A 16,887-nucleotide genomic window follows, 5' to 3' on the forward strand; every position below is an offset into this window, starting at 1 on the left:
GCTTATGCTCTAAGTGTTGCCGAGAGCATTGATTCAACTGATCCTTCGTGTTATTATGAGGTAGTTAAAGCCTCTGATTCTAGCAAATGATTCGTTGTAATGGAAAAAGAGATGGAATCTCTTCAAAAGAATGAGACTTGGAGGCTCGTTAAACCACCGATTGGTAAAAGAATCATTGGTTGCAAATGTGTGGTTAAAGAGAAGGAAGGTTTGAGTCGTAACGACACTAGGTACAAGGCAAGACTGGTTGCAAAAGGCTACAGTCAAGTGGAGAAAGTTGATTTTCTTGATGTTTTCTCTCCCATAATGAAACATACATCCATTCGGGCACTTTTATCCCTTGTTGCATCAAATAATCTTGAGTTAGAGCAGTTAGATGTAAAGACTGCTTTCCTTCACGGTGACCTTGAGTAGGACATTTAAATACAACAATCGGAAGACTTCAAATTTGAAGTTAAAGAAGATCATGTTTGTCTCTTATAAAAGTCTTTGTTTGGTTTGAAACAATCTCCTCGGCAGTGGTATAAAATGTTTTGACTCCTTCATGTTGAATATTTTTTTTCTCGAAATAAGTATGATAGTTGTGTTTATCTACAATGTCTTGATGATGGTTCTTTTATATATTTGCTGCTTTATGTTAATGATATGTTAATTGCGACTAAGAATTCATCTAAAATTGATTGTCTTAAAACCATGCTTAATTCTAAGTTTGAGATGAAGGATTTAGGTACAGTAAAGAAAATTTTGGGATGGAAATTTTGAGAGGTAGACATTCCAGGAAATTGTTTTTATCACAACAAATGTACATCAAGAAGTTTGATAAACCGTAATTTATACATATTTCTATCCCATGCTTATCACATTTTATGGATTTTTTTCCTTAGATTTGGTGAATTCGATGCTCCTAATGCCTTAAATTCATGTTTTATACTTAGGTGAGCATAGGAGAGTGAAAGGAACGAGAAACAAGCCAAAAACAGAGAAAATGGGCCAACGTACGAGATCAAAACGGCCTGGACTTCTTCACACGGGCAGACCACACGGCCGTGTCAATTTAGTAGAATCGAAGCACGACTCACATGGGTAGACCACACGCCCGTGCCTATTTAACATGCCTGACCACATCCTAAAGTAATCGCACACGGGCGTGTCCCTGTCGAGTCCAAGTATAGTCTAATTTGGAAAAGGCGAATTTTGAGGGCTCTTAGGCATTCCAAATCCTATAAATACACCCAAAAGAAGGAGGAAAATGGGGGACGCACAGGAAGGAGCAAGGAATTGCTCAAGAAAAGCTGATTGATCCATCTCAGAAGCCGGATTCACCATCAAGACTGAAGATCTCCCTTCAAATTCCCTCAAGAGTTTTGGGTTTTCTTATGTTTTGTTATTTTTTATTTTTTTGAGATGTTTTCTTTCATTAGTATGAACTAAAACCCCTAAATACCTAAGGGGAATGAAACCTAAGATGGATCTTGTTATTATTATCTGAATTGTATGATAAATATTTAATTTGTTCTTAATTATGTGTACTTAATTCTTGTTTTGATATTCCAGAATATTGATTCAAGTTAAGCTCTTATTCAGAGGAGGAATAGACCCTATCTAAGAGTAAACTTGTCATAATTAAGCGGAGTTGGTTGCGCGACTAGAGATAGGGTGACAAGATTTTTTTGGATTAGGGTGAAACTTAATAAGGGGATCCATAGATCGAGTTAATGCAACCCTAGAGTGTTAATTAAAAAGAAATTTCAATTATTCAATCTAGGATTAGACGTTGTTAGTCTCGAGAGAGATAATAATATAACTTAGGAATCTCTACGGAACAAGTTGAATGAATAAATCGTCCGATTCAAAGTCAAATAACAAGTGAAGTCTAGGTGGATTTTTCTTTAGGTATTGTCTTAATCAATCGAATTTTCCAAAAAGTATTTTCCCCAAATTTCTTTTCTGTGATTTCTTAGTTTAATCAATTAGTTAGATAAAAAAAAACCCTTTTATTTTTTAGGCTAGATAATAAAAAGAAAGTTGATACTAGTACTTTTAGTTCCTTTGGGTTCGATAATCCGGTCTTGTTAAAGCTATACTACTGTTCGATAGGTACACTTGCCTTCATCGTAATAGTTAGTTTCAAGAACGATTCATTATAAATATTTAAAACCTGTCACAAATATCACGTATCAAGTTTTTGGCGCCATTGCTGGGGAACTAAGATATTAGGAACACTCGATTTTTATTACTTTAGCCATTTACTTTTACTGCAATTTAAATTTTATTCTAATTTTTATTACTAATTCTTTTTTTTTTTCATTTTTCTAGCAAGTTCTTATAGTTTATGACTAGAAGAAACCCGTCAAAACCATTACTTTTTGACAGTGAGATCGATCGCACAGTTCGCAGAAACCAAAGAGAAATAAGGCGAAGATTAAAATACACAGCGGATGAGCAAGAGGACGATATTCAAACCACAACCAAAGAGATGGTTGAAAATCAGGAAAACCTGATACCTCCTGCGATTGCTGTTAATCCAGTAAATCAGAATTCTGCTCCACATACTATGTATGATTATGCTAAACCTTCTTTAACAGGAACTGAATCAAGCATAGTTAGACCTGCTGTAGCTGCAAAAAATTTTGAACTGAAACTTAACACAATTCAAATGATACAGCAATTTGTTCAGTTTAATGGTTTGTAGGACGAAGATCCCAACGCTCACTTGGCAAACTTTTTGGAAATATGCGATACATTTAAAATTAATGGTGTTTCTGATGACGTCATTCGCCTTCGGTTATTCCCTTTTTTGTTGAGGAACAAAGCTAAACAGTGGTTAAACTCGTTACTACGAGGGTTAATTACTACTTAGGAACAAATGACCGAAAAGTTTCTATTAAAATACTTTCCGCCGACTAAAACGGCTAAATTACGTAATGATATCTCTTCTTTTGTGCAGATGGATTTAGAGACGCTCTACGATGCATGGGAGAGATACAAGGACCTTCTGTGAAGATGCCCTCACCATGGGTTACCACTCTGGCTACAAGTTCAAATTTTTCATAATGGCCTGAATCCTACAACTCGACAAATGATTGACGCAGCTGCTGGCGGAACCATCAATAATAAAACACCTGTAGATGCCTATGAATTTATAGAGGAGATGGCACTGAATAACTATCAGTGGCAAGTCATGATGACAACGCTAACGAAAATAGTTGGTGTTTATAATGTCGATTGTCACCATGCTCTCTAATCAGGTAGAACTCTTGAATAAGAAAATTGATGATTTTCTTAGTTCTTCACAGGTTCACCCAGTAATGCAGTGCGAAGCAAGTGGAGGTGGATCAAACAGTTTAGAATACCCACCTTATGGCCACAACATAGAGAATGAGCAGTTAAATTACATGGGTAATAATCCTCGATCTCAAAACAATCCTTATAGCAATACTTACAATGCAGGTTAGAGGAATTACCCAAATTTTCCATGGGGAGGCCAAGGAAATCAGAAACCACCACCCCCTCCAAGCTTTCTACAACCACCATACTAGCAGGAGAAAGAGCCGAACCTTGAGGAGATGCTAACCAAATTCATTTCGGTGTCAGAGACTCGTTTTTAGGATATCGAGACGGCACTCAAAAATCAACAAGCATCGATCCAAGGGCTCAAAACTCAAATTGGACAGCTGTCTAAGATAATTTCAGAAAGAGCACCAGGAAATTTACCTAGTAACACGGAACACAATCCAAAAGCACATGTGAAAGCAGTTACACTGAGGAATGGGAATGTGTTAGCTGAATCGAAAAAAAAGCTACAACAAGAAGCTGACAGAAGCAAAGAAGAGGAGGTAAAACCCAAAAGCAATGACAATCCAATGCTAAAGGAATATAAACCACCAATTCCATACCCATAAAAGTTGAAGAAAGACCGCATGGATGCACAATTTGGTAAATTTCTTGAACTTTTTAAACAACTACATATTAACTTACCTTTTGTTGAAGCTATATCGCAGATGCCTACATACACAAAATTTTTAAATGAGCTCCTAACAAACAAAAGGAAGTTTGAAGACTTATCTACAGTGGAACTTAATGAGGAATGCTCGGCTATACTCTAAAACAAACTGCCAACCAAACTAAAATATCTAGGAAGTTTTACTATACCTAGCTTAATTCGTAGTTTTAACGTTGATAAGGCACTAGCTAATTTAGGTGCTAGCATTAATTTGATGCCATATAAAATGTTTAAACAACTTGGTATTGGGGAACTTAAACCCACTAGGATGAGTGTTCAACTAGCTGATAGATCTGTTAAATATCCTAGGGGTATTATAGAGGACATACTTGTAAAAGTAGATAAATTTATATTTCTTGTTGACTTCGTTGTGCTTATTATGGATAAAGATGTTGAAGTGCCTTTAATCTTAGGGCGTCCATTTTTAGCCACTACTAAGGCTGTTATTGATGTGGGTGATGGTAAAATGGTACTTAGAGTAGGTGACGAAGAAATCATATTTAAAATTTATGATGCCATGAGATTTTCCAGGGAACAGAATGACTCATGTTATTTTATTTACTCTATTGATCATGCTGCTCAAGATTCTTTTCAAGAAATCATACATAAGGACACGTTGGAACTGTGTCATGCCCAAGGAGAGGAGATAGGTGACGATGATTTCGAGACAGGTAAAATAAAAGCTAAACTGAACTTCAATGAATCTTCCCAAAGACAAGTAAAATATGAGGACATTAAAGGGAACGATGATTTGAAGCAAAAACCCTCTATTGAAGAACCTCCCAAACTGGAACTCAAACAATTACCAAATCACTTGGAATACGCATTCCTTGGAAAAAATTCTACATTACCAGTTATTATTGCTTCTAACTTGCAACTCAAGGAGAAAGAGGAATTAATCCAAGTATTAAAAGAACATAAAAAGGCCATAGCTTGGAAAAATTATGACATTAAAGGGATCAGCCCTTCTTTTTGCACCCATAAAATTTTAATGAAAGATGATTATAAACCATGTGTACAAGCTCAAAGACGACTGAACCCCAACATGAAGGAAGTTGTTAAAGCCGAGGTAATTAAACTTCTAGATGCTGGAATTATTTATCCTATTTCTGATAGTTCTTGGTAAGTTCAGTGCAGGTTGTTCATAAGAAAAGAGGCATGACTGTGGTAGCCAAAGAGAAGAATGAACTAATTCCAACTAGGACAATCATAGGTTGGAGAGTTTGCATTGACTATAGGAAGCTAAATGATGCCACGAGAAAAGATCACTTCCTCTTGCCATTCATTGACCAAATGTTGGAAAGACTATCAGGGCATATGTACTACTGCTTCTTAGACGGACTATTTGGCTATTTTCAAATCCCAATAGCTCCTAAAGATCAGGAAAAAACGACATTCACATGTCCATACGGTATATTTGTTTATCGAAGAATGCCCTTTAGATTATGTAATGCTCCTGCTACGTTCCAGCGCTACCTGATGGCCAACTTTGACGAATTTGTAGAAGATATCATGGAGGTATTTATGGATGATTTCTCGGTATTCGGCAACTCTTTCCATCTTTGCCTTAAAAATTTAAAACGAGTTCTAATAAGATGTGAGGAAACGAACCTTGTACTTAACTGGGAAAAATGTCACTTTATGGTTGAAGAAGGTATTGTGCTAGGACATAAAATTTTTAGTAAAAGAGTTTGAGGTTGATAAATCTAAAGTTGAAATCATTGAAAAATTACCTCTTCCTAGTTCGGTTAAGGCTATTAGAAGTTTTTTAGGACATGTTGAGTTTTATAGAAGATTTATTAAAGAATTTTCTAAAGTAACTAAGCCTTTGACCAAATTACTAGAAAAAAATATGCTATTTAATGCTCCAATTATAATAGCACATGATTGGATTTTACCTTTTGAACTAATGTGTGATGCGAGTGAGTTTTCAGTAGGTGTAGTTTTGGGACAACGAAGGGACAAGCACTTTCAACCTATTTATTATGCTAGCAAAACTTTGACAGCTGCACAGGAGAACTACACCACCACGGAGAAAGAATTGTTAGCTGTGATTTTTGCATTCGATAAATTTAGGCCATATCTAATACTGTCTAAAGTTGTTGTTTCTACTGACCATTCTGCCCTTCGCTACCTGTTAACTAAGACTGATGCAAAACCTCGACTCATTCGATAGATTTTGTTATTGCAGGAATTCGACTTGGAAATTCAAGATAAGCAATGAGTAAAAAATCTCGCAACTGATCATTTATCCAGGCTTGAAAATTCAAGTACTAAAGAATTAGATGAAGTGGAAATAAATGATTCGTTCCCTGAAGAATAATTTTTTGCTATTTCTGACTCAGAGGTACCTTGGTTTGCAGACATCACGAATTTTTTAGCCGCTAACGTTATCCCAAAAGGGTTGACACTTCAGCAAAAGAAACGATTCTTTACTGATGTGAAAAACTACTTTTGGGAAGATCATTTTCTTTTCCGTATATGTGCAGATCAAGTCATTCGGCGATGCGTTACAAGAACAGAAGCATTAAAAATCTTGGAAAATTGCCACTCAGGACCAGATGGAGGACATCACGGTGGAAATAAGACCGCACATAAAATACTTAAATCAGGTTTTTATTGGCTCACTCTATTCAAAGATGCCAACATGTATGTTATTTCTTGTGACAAATGCTAAAGGACAGGTAATATCTCTAACCGTGATGAAATGCCTCAGAGATGTACTTTCATGTGAAATATTTGATGTTTGGGGTATCGACTTCATGGGTCCATTCCCTAGTTCATTTGGAAATAAATACATCTTAGTAGCTGTCGATTACATGTCTAAATGGGTTGAAGCTCAAGCTCTGCCTAGAAATGATGCTAGAGTAGTGGTACATTTCCTTAACAAACTTTTCTCTCAATTTGGAACACCTAGATTAATCATCAGCGATAGGGGGACTCATTTCTGTAACGCCCAATTTGAAAAAACCCTCAAGAAATATGGAGTTTACCACCGAATAGCTACCCCTTACCACTCTCAAACTAGTGGCCAAGTCGAAGTGGCAAATCGAGAACTTAAATGTATCCTAGAAAAGACGGTAGGATTAAATAGGAAAGATTGGGAAATGAAAGTAGATGACGCATTATGAACTTATAGAACTGCTTTTAAAACCCCCATAAGAACATCACCATACAAATTCATTTATGGAAAAAGTTGTCATTTACCATTTGAGTTAGATTACAAAGCATTCTGGGCTATAAATTTCTAAACTTTGATCCCAAACTTGCAGGTGAAAACAGGTTGATGCAGTTAAACGAGTTAGACGAATGGCGAACCTATGGATATGAAAATTCAAGACTATACAAGGAAGCAACGAAATGACGCCATGATGCTCGGTTAAAATAAAATAAACAATTTAAAGTTGGAGATCTTGTACTATTATATAACTCGAGGCTCAAATTGTTCCCTGTGAAGCTTAAATCACGATGGTCAGGTCCGTTCGTAGTCAAAACAGTTTTCCCATACGGCACCGTAGAAATAAGTCACCCATCACAAGGTACTTTCAAAGTAAATGGACATCGCCTCAAACCTTACAATGGTGAGAAATTTAAAGATGACATGGAGGAGATACGGCTCCACAAATCTCTTTAAGTATACTCACATGGTAAAGTCTAGCTTAGACTTTAAATAAGCACTTCTCGGGAGGCAACCCGAGCACTAACAATATTACTTTCTTTAAATTTTAGTTTTTAAAATCTAACATACTAACCAAATCATTGAACACAGGCTTTTCAAAACCACACGATCAGGCACACAGGCGTGCCGTAGGCTGTGCACCTACTACGGGATGCAACACGGCCGTGTAATACGGCCGTGTGAAAACAGGCCAAAAATTTCTTCCCCAACACGGGATGCGATAAGTAGTCACGGCCGTGCGACATAACTCTGGGTGAAACTACCAAAATAACATGGGCGTGTAACACACCCGTGTTTTGAAACCGTGGGTAAACCTGTCAATTTAACATGAGCATGCACCTGTATACACGGGCGTGAGAGAAGTGAACGGAGATTGACATGGCCGTGTACACCAATGCTCCTAATTTTGAAAATTATGAAACGCACGGGCTGAGCTTAGAGCACACTCAAGCGTGCTACTACTGTGCCCCAATTTCTCTATAAACACCTATTATTTATTTTATTTTATTTTTATCTTTATATTTTGAAATTATTTTTTATTTCCTTTTAATACTATTTTATCCTGAATTTATACAATTTCTATTCTCTGGCTATTTCATTACGAGTAATTATGCTTCAGTATACCTCTTAAAGAGTTCCTGATTTTATCACAGTCAGAAAGAGCTCCAAAGTTCAACCTCGCATAGGAACTAAAAACTCCATCAGGAAAGGTTCTCCACGACTGCCATGTCCTGCTCGACCACGACCATAGCTACCACCAGATATAATATTCTTTTAGGTGCAAGACTTATGGTCTAATGAACCTCTACCACCACTGGAGTATCCTCCTCCACTCTCACGCTGATTATCCTCCAAAACTCCAGTTCAAGGAATTCATTCATCATTCAGGAAGTTTCACTTCTCTCCCTATCTTATGATTATAAATCTATCTTTTTTAATATATCTACCTTTGTACATTGAGGGCAATGTACATCTTAAGTGTGGGGGGTCTTTTATATCAGAAAAATCCCTGAATTTTGTTTTTTTCTCATGCGATCTTCTCATATCATTATTAGAATGAATTCCAATTAGTCTATGATTTTTATTGACATGTCTTGAATTAAAACATAGGCATTTATGCATTGATTGTTTAAACTTTAAGACATTAGGGAATCAAGTATGATAAGTTGATTTTTGAAGAATTAAAAACTTTTAGGTTGTTTCCCCAAGTTTAGGTATTATTTTGAGTTGGAATTCACAAGTTTAAACATCAAAAAGCCAGAATTTTTGTGAGATCTTGAGCCTTTAGAGCATCTATTATTTCTTTCATGCTCACTTTCATTATGAGTACGTCAGTATTGAATTGTTATTCTAGAACTTACTTGACTATGCACGTCTAGACCACACCATTTGATTTGATATGTCAAATGATAAAGGCACTTAGGTTTAACCCACTCACTCCATAAAAAGCCTACCTTCACAATTAACCCTTAGTGAACCCCCTTAAGCCTAACAACCCATTCATTGATTTACCCTCAATATTAACCCATAACTCATTATTGTTGAAATCACCTAAATTAATTTGATCCCTATTTTTGCTTAGTTATGTTTTATTCTATTTTGTAATTTGACTTGTTCTTAAAAATATATATATACATGTATACATATTAGTAGTAGTGATCTTCTGTGCTAAAGAAGTTAAATTCTATATTCTGAGAAAAAGCTCTGTTGTACGCAATTGATGACTAGTCATTTTTCTAGTTTGGCAATTTTTCAATTCAATCTTGATTCTAACCATTTCTTGCAGTTTGTGACCACACCCTCTAACCAAAGCCACGTTACAACCCTCTAAAGACCTTTTGAATGATGTTTCATCTTAATTTATAGTGGTGGAGATTTGATTTTCATGCAAGCCTATGGTAATGACTTTTTATTATTGACTATTGAGTGCTTCATTTATTGTCCTTAAACACCTCGAGTGATTTGAGTGAATCTTTAGTGAGGATGTGAAACTCTGTGATATTTTGAATCAAAGGTAATTACTTAGATGAGGGGAGACACCTATGTTTTCATGATAAAATGCTCAACTTGGAATATTTGAAACTTTGATGTTCTTTCAGTTGAATTTTCAATGTATGATTACCCATGGATTATTTTGAGATATTATCGATAGAAATTATAAGTTGAGAAGAATTTATTTTGATTATGAGTTGAGGATTTTGCTTAAGGACAAACAAATGCTTAAGTGTGGGGGTATTTGATAAACCGTAATTTATACATATTTCTATCTCATGCTTAGCACATTTTATGGATGTTTTTTTCCTTAGATTTGGTGAACTCAATGCTCCTAATGCCTTAATTTCATGTTTTATACTTAGGTGAGCATAGGAGAATGAAAGGAATGAGAAACGGGCCAAAAACAGAGAAAATGGGCCAACGTACGAAATCAACACGGCCTAGACTTCCTCACACGGGCAGACCACACAGCCGTGTCAATTTGGTAGAATTGAAGCACGACTCACACGGTAGACCACACGCCCATGCCTATTTAACAGGCTTGACCACGGCCTGAAGTAATGGCACACAGGTGTGTCCCTATCGAGCCCAAGTATAGTCCAATTCGGAAAAGACCAATTTTGAGGGATTTTAGGCTTTCCAAAGCCTATAAATACACCCAAAAGTAGGAGAAAAAAGGGGGACGTACAGGAAGGAGAAAGGAATTGCTCAAGAAAAGCCGATTGATCTATCTCAAAAGCCGAATTCACCATCAAGACTGAAGATCTCCCTTCAAATTCCTTCAGGAGTTTTAGGTTTTCTTATGTTTTGTTATTTTTATTCTTTTGAGATATTTTCTTTCATTAGTATGAACTAAAACCCCTAAATACCTAAGGGGAATGAAACCTAAGACGGATATTGTTATTATTATCTGAATTGTATGATAAATATTTAACTTGTTCTTAATTATGTGTACTTAATTCTTGTTTTGATATTCCAGGATATTGATTCAAGTTAAGCTCTTATTCAGAGGAGGAATAGACCCTGTCTAAGAGTAAATTTGTCATAATTAAGCGGAGTTGGTTGCGCGCCTAGAGATAGGGTGACAAGATTTTACCTGATTAGGGTGAAACCTAGTAAGGGGATCCATAGATCGAGTTAATGCAACCCTAGGGCGTTAATTAGAAAGAGATTTCAATTATTCAATCTAGGGTTAGACGTTGTTAGTCTCGAGAGAGATAATAATATAACTTAGGGATCTCTACGGAACAAGTTGAATGAATAAATTGTCCAATTCATAGTCAAATAACAAGTGAAGTCTAGGTGGATTTTTCCTTAGGTATTGTCTTAATCAATCGAATTTTCCAAAAAGTATTTTCCCCAAATTTCTTTTCTGTGATTTCTTAGTTTAATTAATTAGTTAGATAAACAAAACCTTTTTATTTTTTAGGTTAGATAATAAAAAGAAAATTGATACTAGTACTTTTAGTTCCTTTAGGTTCGATAATCTGGTCTTGCTAAAGCTATATTACTGTTCGATAGGTACACTTGCTGTAGCACCCCTAACCCGTAATCGTCATCGGATTAGGGTTACGAGGCATTACCAGACAGACAAAATATTTTGGGCCAATTCAGAATCACAGATATCATATATCAATAATACAGAAACATTCAACACCAATTCATTCATCAAAGTAGTCTACGAGACCGAAAGCATACATTTAAGGAAAGGTCAGAACCAAACCTAACCTATTCAGAATTTTCAAAACTTGACCAAATATTCAAAACTGTCAAATCCACACACCCGTGTGACTAGGCCGTGTGTCACACACGGGCATTAGACACGCCCATGTGAACCAGCCGTGCCAAAAATAGGTCCTATACTGACTTTTTCACACGACCAATAGGCATACCAGTGTACTATGGTCGTGTGATACTTAGCTAGCCACTGACTTTAGCCCACGGCCTTATGACACGCCCGTGTTCCCTAACCATGCAAATTTTAATAAGTTACTGCCAAACTAACACGACCACCAGGCACGCCCATGGCCTCTGACCGTATGGCATAATGTAGGCTTGGTTTAAGCCAACTTGCGACCCCTTTTTGGGTCATTCCTACTAGCAATGCTAAGCAACATTCGTACAACAAATTTTTAGCCAATTTCATACTCAAAACATGCTTCATTACAACTATATCATCATCATTCAACAACCCATTCAAAACCATACCAAATCTTAACACACACATACCATTTTCTAGCCAACTCTCATGGCTTAACATATATACAATTCAAAACTTAATACATGGATATTCTAGCCTATACATGCCATACTTAAAAGTATTTACACTTTCAAAAGTACCAAAATGAGATCGACAGTGTGGTGATGATCCTCGACTATCCCCGAGCCTTCAGTAGCTACGATAACTGTAAAACAGACAATAATCACACAGAGTAAGCTACAAAGAGCTTAGTAAGCCAATTACAATTGGTCTAATTACTAAAGCATACAAGTACAATTTAACCATAAAGGTTCATAACCATTTCATAGAATAAATCATAAGCTTAACCATGCTCCTTTATTGCATATATATCATGCTTCATTTCCAACTTCCATACATATTTCACAGAGACAGAGTCTTTCATATTCAGAAATTTAGTACGATAAAAACGTACCTACATAGGTTATACATTTCATATACTCATTCTCATATTTCATACGCTATCATCAGATGATTTCGAAGTGATACAGATACTCATAAACAAGTACAATGCCAATGTCTCAGACGTGGTCTTACATGTAATTCAATATCGATGCCTCTGTCGCAGATAGGGTCTTACACGAAATCAGATATGATGCCAATATCCCAGACATGGTCTTACACGTAAATCTTAAATCGAAGCCTGTGTCCCAGACACGGTCTTACACGATATTTCAGATCGAAGTCAACGTTCCTTTGGAAGCATACCAATACTTTTCAGATACTAACGTATTATCATAATCTACTCAAAGTTCATTCATGTAACACCCCGAACCCGAGACCATCGCCGGTGTCGGACACGAGGGGTTAACAAGCCAAGTTCACTTGTTTTGCCCACCAATTTGACATTTCCAGTCAGGCTGGAAAACTGCATCACCGTCGCCTTAAAAATCATATCTCGAGTTTCAAAACTCGGAAACTGGTTTCGTAAATTTTCCCTGAATCTAGACTCATGTATCCATCCATGGATTTATTTCTAGAATTTTTGGTCGGGCCAATTGGTACAGTTTATTAGTTAAAGTCACCCATGTTACAGGGATCGACTGCTCTGACCTTCGCGCGTTACAACTTGAATATCTCACTGTACAGAACTTTAATACTGGTGCCGTTTGTTTCTAATGAAACTAGACTCAAAATGGAATCTGTACATATAAGGCATGACTCCTAATTCTTTCTGGATAATTTATAGAAAATTTTTAAAGTTGCGATAGGGGACCCAGAAACCGTTCTGGCCCTGTCTCACAATAGCTTTAATATCTCTTAACATGTAACTCCTATGACCATTTCGTTTCTTCCATATGAAAATAGACTCATCAAGGTTCATTTACATAGCTTATTCACTATTTAATACCATTCCTACAAATTTTGGTGATTTTTCACATTCACGTCACTGCAGCTGGCAGCATCTGTTTTTAAGGTAGGTCTTACCTATTTGGTAGTCTCCATGAACCAACTAGTCTTGCCATACATAGGTTCATATATGATCATTTTAACCATGCTAATGGCTGATCATGTGACCAACATTCCCATTTACAATCCATGGTCACATCATGACACTAAATATATACATATACAAACCGCAAATAGTCTAAGTCGATACTTCACTTTTACGAGCCATTTTCGCATGGCCGCATACAAATACATCACAACATATTTAACCAACAAGGGTAGTCCTATACATGCCATTTCAAAGATCAACCAAAATTTATACCAAAATTAGAGACGTTGATAGTGTGGATGACTTCGACTTTATTGATCCCGAATCCGATTGCTATCGAGCGAAATCTATAAAACAGAGCCAAAGCAACGGGTAAGCATTTTTATGCTTAGTAAGTCTCAAGGAATATAATCAACTCTAATTACAGCAATACATTCACATAGCCAAATGCATCATTTCATTAATACACATTCTTACTTCACACTTCATCATTATATACTTTCACAAAGTATCAATCAATTCAATAACTGAAATTCATTAGTCGATTGAGCGAATGTTGCTCAAACATGTCGACTTTCCAATGCACATATAAACGTACCTTATTCTTTGGGCTTCTCGAGTGTACTAATTGAATTTATTACAGCAACCAACACTCACCTCCAGCCCAAGATTCTTGAATATAACCGGATATAACCACGTGCACAAATGCCTTCGGGTCTTAGCTCGGATAGAATGTCTCGCACGAATGCCTTCGGTCTTAGCCCGGATGTAGCCACTAGCACAATTGCCTTGGGTCTTAACCGGATATAATTTCCAGCATAATTGTCTTCGGCTTAGCCCGGATATCATTCAATTTCTCATGCACACATACATCAATAATCATTGGACATACATATTTCATTCTCGTTACTAAGGCTCAAACACAATTATAATCACTAGCATAATCGCCTTGGGACTTAGCCCGGGTATTATTCAATACTCATACACACATAAATCAATAATCAATACATCCATATTTCATTCCACATAATTCAAGTAAGGTCACTTCTTGAGGACTTACCTCGGATGTTGTCGAACGGCTTTTACGGCTATTCGATCACTTTTTCCTTCCCTTGTCCAATTGTGGCCCTCTTAGCTCTTGAGCTAATTCAAACAAATTCAATTTATTAAAACCTCATTGTGCTAGCTTATGGCGAATATGACAAGGAGTTTAAATGGTCATATGGCCACTCTTTAGCTTGAATACACAATGGTCATGCACATTTTATACTACATCAAGCAATTCAATACAATTTATTCGAGCATCAAGGAAAAGCTAAGGCCTTCAATAGGCTACCCAAGGCCGAATATTCCTGTACATGTTGAGGCCAATTATGCACTTAATACCTCACGAAACAGCATGCATTTTACTAGTTAATGCTTTGCATATTGTAGCTCAAAACTTATAATATAGCATCAAGCACTCATATGTGTGCTAGGCAATGTGCTTGCAATTTCACAATCATTCTTCAACATCTTCTTCTTTAAACAACCATATTCATCACTTAGTTCATAACCAAAACATCATGTGCAAACATATATATACATATATGAGCATGGCGAATTTCAAGGTGTCCATAGCCATCCAAAACACAAATTTTAACTAACATGCAAGAAGCATGAACCATGCTCATGAATGCATCATGGCGAATATGACAATCATGCCCTTTTCAACTTCAATCATGATTAAACAAAAGAAAACTCAAAATCTTACTCAAAAGTAGACAATCCATCATTGCATGCATCATCATCAAGCTTCACACTTAGCATGCAATGGCTTTATCACCATAACAACTTTGGCCAAATACCATTTCCATGGCATAACAAAGATTTGAGCCATGGCTAACATGCACATCAAGTTAGCAACCAAAACATGCATGAAACTCCTAACACAACCTCATACATACCTTAATCTTGATGCAAACTTAGCCAAATCTCCTTCTAGATCTCTTCCAAACCAAGCATGAAGCAAAATCCTCCTTCTTCCTTAGTTTTGGCTCAAAGAAAGGATGAACAAAATTTTCTTTTTTCTCTACAACTCACGGCAATGGGGGGAATACCACACTCACACACATTTTTTTCATTCTTTTCTTACCCATACACCTTTGTTTATTATTTCTCCCTAATGCACCAACAAAACATGTTTCATGACATGTTTTGCCCATCCTCTCTGCCATGGCCTACCACTTCATGTTGGGGAAATTTGACATGCAAATCCTTATTTTTGCATGCATGAGCAACTAGTCATCACACATTTCCCCATCATACTTTCAAAGTTCACTACTAGGTCCTTTCTAGTGAAATTCGCATTTATAACACTAAATCGAAACATCAAAAATGTCACACACAAATTAACACATATCATAGGCATCAAAATAAATTTTAAATTATTTTTATGCCTCGGTTTTGTGGTCCCGAAACCACATCCCGACTAGGGTCAATTTTGGGCTGTCACAATTCATCAGGCTCTCAAGGCCGTCCAATACAGATTATAGTTTATATGTGCAGAATTTAGTCAATTTAACACGTAATTGTAATTTGACTTACCTCGTACGAATTTCGGATAAAACGAGTCGACTATTCAACTATTTGGACTTCTCCTTATCTAAGTCCAATTTTTTTTATTATTGGTCTAATTCAATACAAATTCAACCATTCAATCATTCATTTCATTCAATTTAATCCATATACATATATTTAGGGTACTTTACATTTTAGCCCTTACATTTTCACACTTTGACAATTTAGTCTATTTTTCACAAAATCACCAATATGCAAAATTCACCAAGATTATAGCTTGGCCGAATATATATGGCTTCCATACAAGCCCAAATAACATATTTAATTCACAATTTAGCTCAATTAGCTCTATTTCATCAAAATTCAAAAACAAAGCTTAATAATCTCATACATATCTTTCATATTCCATATAAAAACATCATAAAGCGCATATAATCATCAATGGCACATTTCATAATCTTCAACAAAAATAGAAATTCAGACATGGGTTTTGAAGAACACAAAGCAACGATCACAGAAACGTAGAAATTATAAAAAAAACCGAACAAATTTCATACCTCAATTTAGCTATCAAACTGCCGAATATACAAAAGCTTCAAACCCTTCTTTCTTTTGCTGATTTTCGGCTAACATGCATGAAAATAAAGCCATCTTTTGTTTTGTTTTTATTTTATTACACATTATAAGCTATATACCAACTTTGCCCTTACTAAGAACATGTGAAATTTCACCTACTAATGTCCATAATTGTCCATCATTTAAACAAATGGTAAATTTGACATGCAAAGACCCCCACTTTACTAAACCAAATCAAATAGGTGCTTTAACATCTAGCATTCAACTTTTAGACTTTACGCGATTTAATCCTTTTTCATAATTAAGCATAGAAACAGACAAATTAAATCACAGAAATTTCGCAGATATAAATTCACATATCACAGGCATAGAAAATAATATTAAAATATTTTTCGAAC

General features: G+C 36.0%; 1 non-coding gene across 1 annotated transcript; it reads right to left on the reverse strand.

Moving 5' to 3' along the window:
* Positions 1–2,914: 2,914 nt before the first annotated feature.
* Positions 2,915–3,021, reverse strand: LOC128293493 (small nucleolar RNA R71). Its single transcript, XR_008283674.1, has one exon. It is a non-coding gene; the product is annotated as a small nucleolar RNA R71 (small nucleolar RNA).
* Between the last annotated feature and the right edge of the window lie 13,866 nt (positions 3,022–16,887).

The sequence above is a fragment of the Gossypium arboreum genome, chromosome 5 (genome assembly GCF_025698485.1).
Source record: "Gossypium arboreum isolate Shixiya-1 chromosome 5, ASM2569848v2, whole genome shotgun sequence".
In the NCBI taxonomy this organism is placed as follows: Eukaryota; Viridiplantae; Streptophyta; class Magnoliopsida; order Malvales; family Malvaceae; genus Gossypium; species Gossypium arboreum.